Raw genomic sequence first — 12,805 nt, forward strand, 5'->3', positions numbered from 1 at the left:
AACAAGAGTCAGACTATTTAGGGACAAAATCTATCCCAGTTTTCATCCTCTAAAGCTCCAGTGAAGCCAACAGGACTGACAGTTTGCGAACCAATGAGGAACAAGGACCTAAGAGGTGCTGACACTTTTCAGTTATCACTGACTTCAACAGGACCTGCTCTACATAGGTGCTGCCCTGATAAGGTGCAGAATGCTCTTGGCTCCTGCTGACTACCCCACAGAAGGCATTCAGCACTATGAAGAACTAGGCCAGACCTTATTCCAGGGAACTCCATGGGACTTTTGCCATTGATTTGAGGGTTCTTCATTTGGCAAAATGTGAGAGAGAGAATACAAAATACAGACCCGCTACACAGAGGAAACCAGTTCTGTTGAATTTGTACAAGGAGCTGCAACTCTTTGTTATAAATACCTTCTAATATAATGACCAAGATTGGGCTTGGTTTGAGGAAGACACTGTGCATAGTAAGAGACATTTGCAACCCCTAAGGCTAAGTACAGACAGTCAAAAAGCCTGAGGCTGAATCTATTCAATCTTTGTAAGTTAGTCAAAACTGCATAGACTGAATTGCTAAGCAAGTGAACAGACATTCACTTTTGATTCCAAAACTGCAGCCACATGCCTGCAGTGGCTCAGGCCAGAAGTGTATCCAATTCTGGGCTCCACAATTTAAAAAGGATGTGGAGAAGCTTGAGAGAGTCCAGAGGAGAGCCATGTGCATGATCAGAGGGCCTGAAAACAGGTCTTATGATGAAAGGATGAGAGCTACGGGACTCTTCAGCTTGGAAAAGCGCAGGCTCATGGGGGACCTGGTGGTTGCCTATAAGTAGATAAGGGGTGTACATCAGGATCTGGGGGAACACCTGTTCACCAGAGCGCCCCAGGGGATGACAAGGTCAAATGGTCACAAACTTCTCCAAGACCGTTTCAGGCTGGACATAAGGAAGAACTTCTTTACAGTTCGAGCCCCCAAGACCTGGAAGAGACTGCCGCCAGATGTGGTGCAAGCACCTACTCTGGATTCCTTCAAGAGTCAATTGGACGTTTATCTTGCTGGGATCCTGTGACCCCAGCTGACTTCCTGCCCCTGGGGCAGGGGGCTGGATTCGATGATCTTCCAAGGTCCCTTCCAGCCCTAATGTCTATGAAATCTATGAAATCTATGAAACTGAGGGGTGCTAGAGCACGCCTCCCTGCTCAGCTGGAGCAGACAGCTTGGGGCCAAAACTAACCCAACCACCCTGCTAAGTGAGATTTGTGAGGGAGGTGCAAAGAATCTTGGGATGCCGGGGGACTGTGAGTTAACTTGAGTCTGGAGGGGATCTCTGACAGTAACCAATTTAGCCTAAAATCTGATACTACATCCATCCAGGTTTATCTTAAACTGGTTCCAGCCATTTTGAAAACAGTTTATGCGCGCTGAAATTCTGTTGCGTTATGGATTTGAACCAGTTTCCGATCACTTCTCCCAGTTAATGTGTAATGTCTGTCCCTAGCCAAAGAGATTGCAGTCTAAAGAGATGAAACTTAGGGTGAAGCTACACATTACACTTAGACCATACTAAATCTGTGGAATGTTAAGTGGTGTAAAGTTCAAACCTGCTGTGAGCAGTCACATGTTAATACTGTTTCTTGTTTCCACAGCTCTGACTTGCCACTAGAGGGCAGGTAAGCAGGGGTGTATCTAGGAGCCAGGACACCTAGGCTCTATCCCTGCTCTGGGGGTGTGGGGAGGCTGGAAGTTGTGCATGCTGAGATGCCAGCGGGCTGCAAATTGCTCATTTTTCTCAATGGAGCAGACTGAACATACCCTAACATGAGCTAGGCACCATGACTCAGAGTTAACCCTTGTCTGAAATGGTGTAACTTTGAGACACTCAGAGGGCACTTAGCATGATTTCATGAGCTTTAATGTGGGGACACTTGAGTTTTAAGTGCTCTTAGTATGGTCTAAGTGTACCGAGTAACTCAACATAACACAGTTGAAAAGGAAAAAAGCTCTGGAGAGAGGGGCAGCAAGCTGCCAGTAGACAGGTGGTAGAGGCAGGAAGAGAACCCAGGCCTTTTGACTCCTATTCATGACCTTATACACTAAACACCCGGACTCCTATAAAATGTGGGCAGTAATAGTCACACTGCAGAAGTTATGCGATTAACTGACATTTATAAATAGGCCTGAGAGGATCTGATATTTTAAACAGTCTTGACTGTATTTCAACAAATAACAACTGAGACGTATTTCTAATACATTTTTCATTGGTCTTTTTTCTGCCCTTCAAGGGTTTTAGAGGAAAAAACACCTTCAAATCCTAACTGTAATTTATTCAGAATGGAACAAGCCTGATTCTTCTCTCATGTAGCTATTTACATTTGTGCAAGCATGGGGAGAAAGGATATGAAAGATCACCTATCAGGATTCTCCACTTCTGTACAGCAAGAGCAGCATTTTACACCTGTGTTTTCTAGGTAAAAATGGTGGTACGAAATCTCTCTTGAGGCTTTCCAGCTGTAGAAGAAGCTTACATGGGGAAAAAAAACAGGCAAATACAGAGCCTGAATGAAGGAAACACTCCAGTCTTCCTCTTTGAAAGTCCTTCCCTCCTAGCAAGAATGATTCTCACAACACTGATACCTCCCGTTTCACCTCCAACAATACCCCCCTTCCCTCCAAATATCTGGAAGCAAATCAACCAGCCCCCACAAAAATCCTACCCCAACAAGAGATTTGACGCTGAGACAGGAAAAGTGACAGGCACCCTGTGAAGTCCATTCTGGACTGTGCTATTGCTACGGATTGATATGGCAAGTTTTTACATATTACAATGATGGACAGCTGTAAGACAGAGAATAGAGATAGACACAAGGTAGTGAAAATTCAGGGGCTCTGACTCCAGTTCAAATTTACAGCAGATGATGAAATGGGATCATCCTATTTGACAATGTCATTTCATCATAATTAGAGTTACTTGAAGAAATTTTAGTGGAATCCTGTTCTGCTGGAATATGCTGTTCTACTGAAATGAGAACACTTTGTAAAACTGGGTTGATTATGCTGGAATTTTGTATTGGAAGGAAAGAGGGGAGGAAGATATTCTGACTATGTCAAAATGTTCTATGTCGACATAGCAGGCATGAAATGGTTTGAGTTCTTACATGGAAAGGACTTTCTGTTTCAAAATATTTATTTTGCAATAGATACCATAGAGCATAATGAAAAATAAAAAAAATCACAAGTCAAAACAAAAATGTTCTGATTGATTCAATACATTTTTTTAATTTGCCTTTGCAGGTACTTTCAAAATGGTTTAGTTTTCATACTAATTTATAATGAAACCAAACTGCAAAATCCCCAAATTATCTATAAAACAGAACTTATGTCTGCTTCACAACTTTTATAACAATAATTTATGATTGAGTGCCCCAGGTAAAACTGAAGAGTTGAAAAGGTAGCTGGTTATCTACAACTGGCAACACAATGGCATATTATGTTGTTGTCTTTTCAGCTCTGTAATTTATTACAGAATTCATTAGAACTCATTGTCACAGGGAATTGGTGAGGCTGAGGATTTAGCAAGACTCAAAGGGCTGGACACTCATTCATGTAACAAGATCTTCTAGTGTTACAAGAGTTAATGCTAATAAATACTTTGGAAGGCATATTAAACACCGTGCTTCAGAGTTTAAGTCGAACTCTGTATCAGAGAGCAGAATGAAACCTGATGTGTGGCTAAGGTCAGCTTGTATTTGCCAGATATGGAATTATTACGCCTTTCTCTGTTTCTGGCCTTTGTCAGAGACATGAAACTGGGCTAGATGGACCCTGGGCCTAACTCAATCTCCAGTCTTCCTTCCCACAGGATTTATTGTCTTCATCCATGTCCCTGTGATACAGAAAAATCTAAAATTTCCCACATTTAAGGTTAGATCCTGCATGAGTTTCATGTGAGTAGGCTCCTATAATGTGCAAAACTCCATGGAGGGGTAGGGCTTTCGTCAAAGATGACACATGAGGCAAGCTGAGAGTCTGGAATGGAAGACCCTTCTGTGTTTGTACAGGGCCTGTCAGAACGTGACTGCTCCATTGGCAGGGCCCCTAGGAGTGATGGTAACACAAATAAAATATGACAACCATTGAAAGTATGGTTGTTATTATTACAACAGCAACATTTACACTGGGAAAAGAGCATGTCCTCTTTAGTAATATTAAATATAATGTACAATTATCCAAAAGAACTCACTGTTGCGATATACGGAAGCAAACAATTTAGTAAGAAAAATCATTGCTCATAAAATGCTATGAAGATGAAAAGGGCCGTCTGTCGAAGTTCCAATTACAGTACTAGGAAAAATATTTTTTTAAAGGATGATATTGTTGGAGGATCCTCACTTCATATAGCTTCTAGTTTTCCAGAATACCCAGTCTTTTTCATCCCGACCACATCCTACACAATGAGTAGGACCACTGTGAAGAGTAGGTGCTGATTCAATAAGTTGCTAAGTAAGCCAGCAAATGAATAGTTTCCATTGGTCAAGCTCATGGCTCACTGCTCGTTTTGCTGTATATTGATCTTGGTAGAGTAATAATTATTTTTTGTGCTAAGCCGCGGTGTGTAATTAGTACCCTGGGGCCAAATTCATCCCTAGGGCAACTCTGTTAACATCTGGTAACAAAGCAGTTACTGGTAACAAAGCAAAGGAGGACATGAACTTGTTTTGGCCATTGAAGCTTCTAAGACTTACAACAAAGTAACTTTTACTCCAAAATAGAGTGTCCACATTATATACTAGGTTATTCCAGTATAGTGATGTTGGTCAATTTCTCTATGCTGCCAAAGCCTGAGACATGGACCGGGGCCTGTTTTCAAAATGGAAAATTCCTGCTGGCCTTTTGCCTGCGCCAGTCAAACACAGCTCTTTCAAGCTGGTTAATCAAAACTGAGGCACCTGACACTGGTAGACACTGGTGAAAATGTAGGTTTATGTATCCTACCTTTGGTTAAGCAGTGAATTAGTGGCTAACTCAGGGCTGTAATTATTTGTATTACAGTGGGTGCATCTGCACATTTATTAATTTGCATCTAAACATTTATTAATGCACATTAAATTGAGTTCCTCCAGGCACCTATACACAAGAGTGGAGGCTGCTCTGTCGCACTGGAATTCCAGCATGTCGGAGCAGAATCGATTAATCAAGTGTGTTGGAGCGTGACAAGTACTGCACTCCAGCAGCCTCCTGCATCATGTGTATCAGTGTATCCACACTTAAAAAATGGTGGCGGGGCCACTTGAACTAAAGCTCGTTGTACGAGTTTTAGCTCAAAGCATCCCTACCATTTTTAAGTGCAGGGATGCTGATACACAAGACGCACCAGCACTTCAATTACAGCGGCTCTAATTAAAGTGCCACCTGCCCCCACCCTCCAAAAGCACATGTAAAAGTGCCCTCTATTGGGAGGTACTAGAAAAAGGTGTATTAGCCTATTTTAATGGGCATTAGTGAAAGCGCACTTTTTTTGTAATGGTTTAATGCTCATTAAATAGCCTAACGCTCATTGAAGCACACATGTAGACACACCCAGTATCACCTAAAAGCCCCTGTTAAGATCAGGGTTATGCTGTGCTAGATAGGAGTATGAAAAAAAATCACACTTTACTGACATAGCTGTGCCAGCAAATGCCTCACTGCAGATAAGCCAAGTATCTGCTTGCAGGGTTGGCTGTTGTAGCTCTACCAGCCAATCCACTCTAGTGTAGACAATTCCTGAGAGAGAGAGCAAGGGACAGATTCAAAAATGTATTTAGCTGCTTAAAAATGCAGGTAGATGCTTGGTGGGATTTACAAAGACATTTCAGTGAATCAGGCATCAAACTCCTCCTGACTCTCAACAAGAGTTAGCTTAAAAGGATTTAAACTTCTTAAGCACTTTTGTAAATCCCGCCAGGTACCTAAACAATTTTGCAAATTTGCAAGGGAATTTATCATGCAGACCACAGATCCTAGGTTTCCTGAAGCCAGGACAGGCCTCAACCACAAACCCATTCTTCCTTCCTGCAAAGGCAATATTTCGGAATCCTAGCTACAACCTCCGTCCATTTAACCACACTGCCTCTTCAAGCAGCCTCCACTAGAACAAACATTAATATCTTTTCCTCCTTCTAGTCTAGCTTATCTTATGGTCTCTGAACACTTGTCCTTTTCTCCCCCTGTAATACACGTCTGGCAGATCTGAGATATAAAAACAACTCTTCAGAGAAATTGCCAGGGGGCAGCACAAACTGGACAGGTTCCACCCTGGGCAAGACAGAGATTCATTAGACGTAATTTTGCATTCAGTCTTTGGAGGGTGAAAATCAATGTGGGAGATTAGTGGGGTGGAAAGATTGTAATGGCATTACCTGTTTTTGAACACCTAGGCCTGTCAATAACAAATTTAAAACTCCTGTATTCATGTTTAGGCATCTACATAAAAGGAGCCTAATTTTCAAAGGTGGTGAGCACTTGAAACTTCCATGAAGGACAACAGGATCTGTGGGTGTTCAGTTCTTCTGAAAATAAGGCCATTTTTACTGGAGTGTCTTCATCTGGATTTAGGAGCCTTGGCTGGCAGATGGACTTCCCCACCATATCCCCATATTTTCTTGCTTGCTCACCCCCAAACTCCCATCTAGCCATACTCACCAGATGTGAGCCTTCTGGGCTACAGCTCTGAGCTGCAGATGCAGCCTCTCCTGCTCAAGCTGTAGAAGCCTGCGTGTGTAGTTGTACAGGTTCCCTGGCCCAGTCCTGGTGTGTCAGCCTGGAAAATCAGGCCTGTTTCTGAGGCCTTGTCTACAGGGGAGGGGGAAATTTCCTAGCATAACTCTGGTAGAGTAGCTACTCTGGTTATAACTCCCCCATGTGGACACTTACTGCTAAATCCTAGTTCGCTTTACATATATAAGTGGTACATATGTATACATGTAACTGCAGTTTTTGGCATTCATATACAGGTTGGGATTTTATTTTCCCCTCTGGCAACACAGAATCACCCTACGTGGATACCTGCAGGGAAACAAGACGGAGAAGGAAGAGGCCCCTCCCACCTGTTAGGCCAACCACTTAGTGGTTAGGGTGCATGTCCACAGAGCTGAACACCCAGGAAGGTACCCACAGCACCTTGCACTTAATATTCAGTGAATAAACTGCACTGGGAAGTCTTCTTCCTCAATGGGAGCAGGAGAAGAACCCAGGATCCCTTCCCATTGGTGTCAACATTCATCTCATCAAGCCACACTCTCCTGGCTCCAGATACCTCCCTCTCTTGGCTGCCCAGTGGGCTAACTTCAAGAGAACAGTTGGAGGCAGGGCTGGGTAAAGCCTGGCCTATGACTTAGTGATAGAGCATTTTTCAGGGAAGGAGGAGATAAGGAGGAGATGCAGGTTCAAACCCCCCTGGGTAAAAGGGACCTAAAGTCTTCTGTTTCTTAGGCAAATGCCCTAACCACTCAGCTACTGGGACTAAAAACCAAGAGTACCTTCTTTCAGTGTCCAGCCCCCACTAGTCATGGGTTTTACTCAGATAAAATTATGTGCTTTGCCTGGTTTGCCATGTGTACCTGGGAGACTCTGTTTCCTTGTACAGCTTTCTGGCTGGAGCACAGACCTATTGAGCATAATTAGCACAGGCAATGCTGAACTGCAAACTATGTGCAAGTGCCTCAAACTGCAGTTAAGCAGCTACATAAATGATAGTTGGGCACATAAAGCAAAACAGGTTTTAGCCCTTCATTACAGAACAATTCCTCCGCTCCCAAAGGGGAGCAACTATTGTGAAACAGCCACTTTTATTTCAGACTAGACATTCATACAGATTTATCCTGGTATAACTATGTTTCTTTTTGCAATAAAATTTTGTTAATTAAGTTTCAAATTTCAACTGAGCACAGCTCAATCATTCAAGTCTGTGTGGCGCTACCACCGGCAAGTATCTTACTTCCCAGCTTCCTCAGTCTGGGGTTTCAGATATTCCCAAACCCATGGCAGGCATCCTATGTGCAAGCCCCAAACCCAGAGGCCTTGGAGAAAAGGTTCCCCCTAGTCTCACTTGCCGCTAGCTGAAAGGCTGAAGAAGCAAGCTAGGGGGAAAGCCCAAAAGCAATCCCCCATCACCATAAATTGTGTAGTGGAAATCCTTGCATTTGCAAGCATTTGTAGTTCCATGTACCTGACAGGGGAAATACCCTTCTCTTCAGCCTTGAATGACTTGATGTAGTTAGAAGGTGAAGGCTTATCCCAGGTATAGCTAGGCTGTGAAGACAAGCCATGGGCTCTCATAGCCTCCAGAGCAGCCCTGAGACTGTTAGATTAGCTCATCCTTTTGAGGAGTTTGAATCACAACCTGTGAGCCTGCATAGCCTCACCCACTAGCCATCTAGGGCTCTGGCCCTCCCTTTCCCACTTTCTATAGCTCAGAAATGAACTGTAGGCTGTCAATCCAGCTAGGAATAGGATAGGGTTGACCCCATTGCATCCGGGAAACCTCTGCAGTGCGGGGAAGGATTAAATTAGCTCACTGGCTCTTGTGCAAGTTGTGGGTGTTCAGCATATCTCAGAGCTGGCCCTGACCCAGCACGTGCCCCAGCTCCTAGTCCCCTGACTCATTCCAACTGTCCTTGCAGGGACTTCAGGGACACAAACAGCCTTTCTCTCTTAGCAGCAAAGTTCAGTAAGTGGCTCTTCTGCAGGATGGGCCATATGGACATTCTTGTTCTTCGTGTCCTTCACCACTGCTACTAATAGTCTGTCTTTGGCTACCACCACAGCAGGGAGGAAGGAGGCCTTTTCCTAATTGTGCATCTCCCTGTTTGCCTGACACTGTCCCAAGGACTCAGCCTGACAGCAGGCTCCTCCTTGCCATAAAGCCCTATCCAGGGGCCTCTGTCTATAACTTGTGTTGCTTTAAATGGCTCCCCTGCACATTACACATACATTGCAGCTACTTTTAATAAGTCCCTTTACCACTACACCAAAGGAACACCTCCATGTGGCTCAGATTAATAACAATAACAACAACAATAATACCAAGAAAGCTGTTATTGTTTTGTTGCTGTTGTTGTTGTAACTGTGTTTATTATAGCAGTGGCCAACCAAGAATGTGGTTCCATTGTGCTAGGTGCTGTACATTCACAGAATAGCGACTGCCTGCTGTCCCAAATAGCTTACAGCCTCAACAGACAAGACAGACCCAGGGAGAGGAGGAGACAGAACACACCACCATAATGAATAATGGCAGCAGATGTTAGTTCCACAGGTGTTTTATGGTGGGAGGGACATTTTAAAAGGAAGGGGTTGGTTAAGTGGAAGTAAAGGGAAGGGAAGCAGTTGGTGTGTCTACACGTGAGTTTATATGCACCTAAACTTAACACGCATTTACTTAAGGCACATTAAGGCAATTTAGGGGCTCACTAATGAACATTATGGCGCATTCAATTTAGTCATGAATAGCTAAGTCGCATTAGCGCACGTGCAGATGCACTAATCCACATTAACATGATGTGTATCTGTTGACGCACACTGCATTAATGAGCATTAGCATGTCTACACATGTGCTAATGTGACCTAGCTATTCATGCCTAAATTTGATACCTGCTTTATGCAGGTATCAAATTCAGGCTCACATAGCCTTAAATCAACATTTTTAAGACGCATTAAGGGTGTGCATGTGTAGACATACGCCCTTAATGTGCCTTAAAAATGGCGATTTTAGGCTAAGCTCACTTAAAAGAGGCACGTGTAGATGTGCCCAGTTTGGAGGACTGGGCATGGCCGAAAGGTATAAAGAGAGAAGCTAGGGAGTGACGCTGAGGGGGTAAGATAGTGGTTTGGGAGACGGCTGGAGCAAAGAGCCAATCAGAGCAGGGCAAAGAAAATCCATGTTAGGTGATTATCTAGACTCATGAATTGTTTGTGGATCCCAGACCTAAAGAACCAAATGGCAGCCATGCAAGATTTCCAAATACTTGGCACCCACAGCTTGGAGCCAGCCTTTCAAAAGTGCTCTGAAATTAGCATCCCTCATTGTGACTCTTAAGGCTGGATGTTCAACTTCCCAAGTTGTTTTCTAAGGGCTGTTGCCCTTCTGTGACTTCTGAGCAATTTTGCAAATGCTGCCCAGATGTGTGTTAACAGACCTGGTTCTTCTCTCACTTACATCAGCATCATTTGGGGTAATTCTACTGAATTGATATTGATATCAAATTGGGGTGCGTGAGAGGAAAATTAGGCCCAGAAATTCACTGCACTTGTGTGGTTTTCACTCAAACACCAAGATGCCAAAATTTGAGTCCGTTGGTTTTTGGCATTTTTCTTAAAGCCTCAGCTCTTGAAGTCAAAGATCATTTGAAAATCTCAGCTTTCATTAAGAAAAAAAATACATTGCTAGGTCTTGTAGTTATCAAGAAAAGCCTGAAAATATTATCTCTTCAGAATTACAACACTCAAAGGCAAATTAAAGAAATATATTATTTTATGAAAATCTCACCTTTTTTAAAGCTGATCTCACAATTTTTGTGGGGCTAACTCCCTTTTTTTGAACAATTAGGGCTGGTACTATTGCAAATGTTAAGTAATTCAGCCTCACATTCCAGGTGTTACCTCACAGTCCAGATAAGCAGGTTTTACCCTCCTTTCCAGATGGGGATATTGTGGCCCAGGGCAGGTAAAGTGACTTGCCAAAGGCCATATGGTGCATTGGTAGCAGAGCAGAGACAGTGATAAGAGGGTTCAGATTCCTAGTTCATTACTCTATATAATTTGCATTTATTTTGTGGCTCACTGAAGAGGGTTTCAATATGCTTATATGCTTGATTAGGATGGCTCGATATGAATATCCCCATTTTATTAATGAGAAAACAGAGGCAACATGGAGTGTAGTAGGGCTGTGTGAAACAGAAGCATTCTGTTTTGACCAGCATTTCGACGTTTCATCAGAAGTGTTTCGTTTCGACTTTTGTTTCAAGTCGAAACAGCTGTTCCTTTTTGTTCCATCGAAACATTTTACCGTTTCGACCCTGTTTCGACGTTTCGCCCATAGGATATAATGGGGAAGGTCGAAACAGGCTATAACTTTGTCATTTCTGGCCAGATTTGTATGAAACTTATAGGCATGGTAGCTCCTTACCACTGTAGCTTACCGCTATATCAGAAGTGTACATCTAGGGCTTGGTGAACAACTGTTCACTAGGGCACCCTTGGGGAAAACTAGGAGTCATGGTCACAAACTCCTCGAAGATTGTTTCAGGCTCAACTTTAGGAAAAACTACTTCACAACTAGGGTGTCCAGACTGTGACCATTACTCTTAGTTTTCCCCAAGTGTGCCCTGGTGAACAGTTGTTCACCTTTTTGCCCCCCGAGCCCTAGATGTAAGCTGCTACCAAGTCCCCTCTCAGCCTTCTCATTTTCAGGCTGAAGACTCCCAGGTCTCTCAGCCTTTCCTCATATGGCTTGCCATGCAAGTCTCTGATCATATGAGTGGCCCTTCTCTGGACTCTCTCAAGCTTTACCACATCCTTGTTAAGGTGCGGAGCCCAGAACTGGATGCAGTACGCCAGCTATGGTCTCACCAACGCTGAGAAGAGCTGTGTAGAGCAGGAGAATCACGTTTTTGCAATGGTTTTGCTGGAGATGCATCAATTGATGCATGCCAGGGTATTGTTGGCCCTCCTGGATACAGCATCACACTGCTGGCTCATGTTCATACAGTGGTCAATTATTACCCTCAGGTCTTGGTGACAAGTGATGGGGGAATCTTCAGTCCTGCTGCCTGATGAGAGGCAGCAGTTGCACAAGCACCCATGTCATGAGTTTTGCCTGTCAGCAGCTAGGAGTGCAGGGCCCCAGAACCCCCCTGCACTGATCTCCTCAACAGCTGGCAGGCTTTGTGGCCGCAGCAGGGCCTAGTAGGCAGGCCTGCAGGAGTTTCCTCTCCCCCATGCCCCAAGACAGACACAGTTGCACAAGCACCCAAGACACGAGTTTTGCCTGTCAGCAGCCAGGGGTGCAGGGCCCCAGAACCCAGAAGTCCTGCACTGATCTGCTCAACAGCTGGCAGGCTCCGTGGCCTCAGCAGGGGCCACCATCCCTGCAGCTGTCATCCCGCTGCACCTTAACACACACAGTGTCACCCATGACATGAGTTTTGCTTTCAGGATTTTGGGGAACAGTTTCTCTGAACCCCCTGCACCTATCTCCTTGAAACTTGGCAGGCTTCGTGGCCTCAGCAGGCGCTACTATCCCTGCAGTTTTGTCCCTGCTGTGGCTTAACACATACACGTGACATGAGTTTTGCTTTCAGGATTTTGGGGAACAGTTTCTCTGAACCCCCTGCACCTATCTCCTTGAAACATGGCAGGCTTTGTGGCCTCCACAGGGGCTAGCATTCCTGTAGTTTTGATCATGCTGTGGCTTAACACATACATGTGACACAAGTTTGGCTCTCAAGACTTTGAGGTGCAGTTTCTCTGCACCCCCTGCACCTATCTCCTTGAAACATGGCAGGCTTTGTGGCCTCCACAGGGGCTAGCATGCCTGCAGTTTTGACCCCACTGTGTCTTAACACATACATGTGACATGAATTTTTCTCTCAAGAATTTGGGGTGCAGTTTCTCCGAACCCCCTGCACCTACCTTCTTGAAACTTGGCAGACTTCATGCCCTCAGAAGGGGTTACCATGCCTGCAAATTTAACCCAAATCTGGCCAGAAATGACAAAGTTATAGCTTGTTTCAACCTTCCCCATTATATCCTATGGGCAAAACGTTGAAACA

General features: G+C 44.2%; 1 protein-coding gene across 8 annotated transcripts in view; it reads right to left on the reverse strand.

Moving 5' to 3' along the window:
- MLLT6 (MLLT6, PHD finger containing) overlaps positions 1–12,805 on the reverse strand; it is a 99,562-nt gene that overhangs the window by 51,493 nt on the left and 35,264 nt on the right. The window lies entirely within an intron of this gene.

The sequence above is a fragment of the Alligator sinensis genome, unplaced genomic scaffold (genome assembly GCF_000455745.1).
Source record: "Alligator sinensis unplaced genomic scaffold, ASM45574v1 scaffold1261_1, whole genome shotgun sequence".
Classification (NCBI taxonomy): domain Eukaryota; kingdom Metazoa; phylum Chordata; order Crocodylia; family Alligatoridae; genus Alligator; species Alligator sinensis.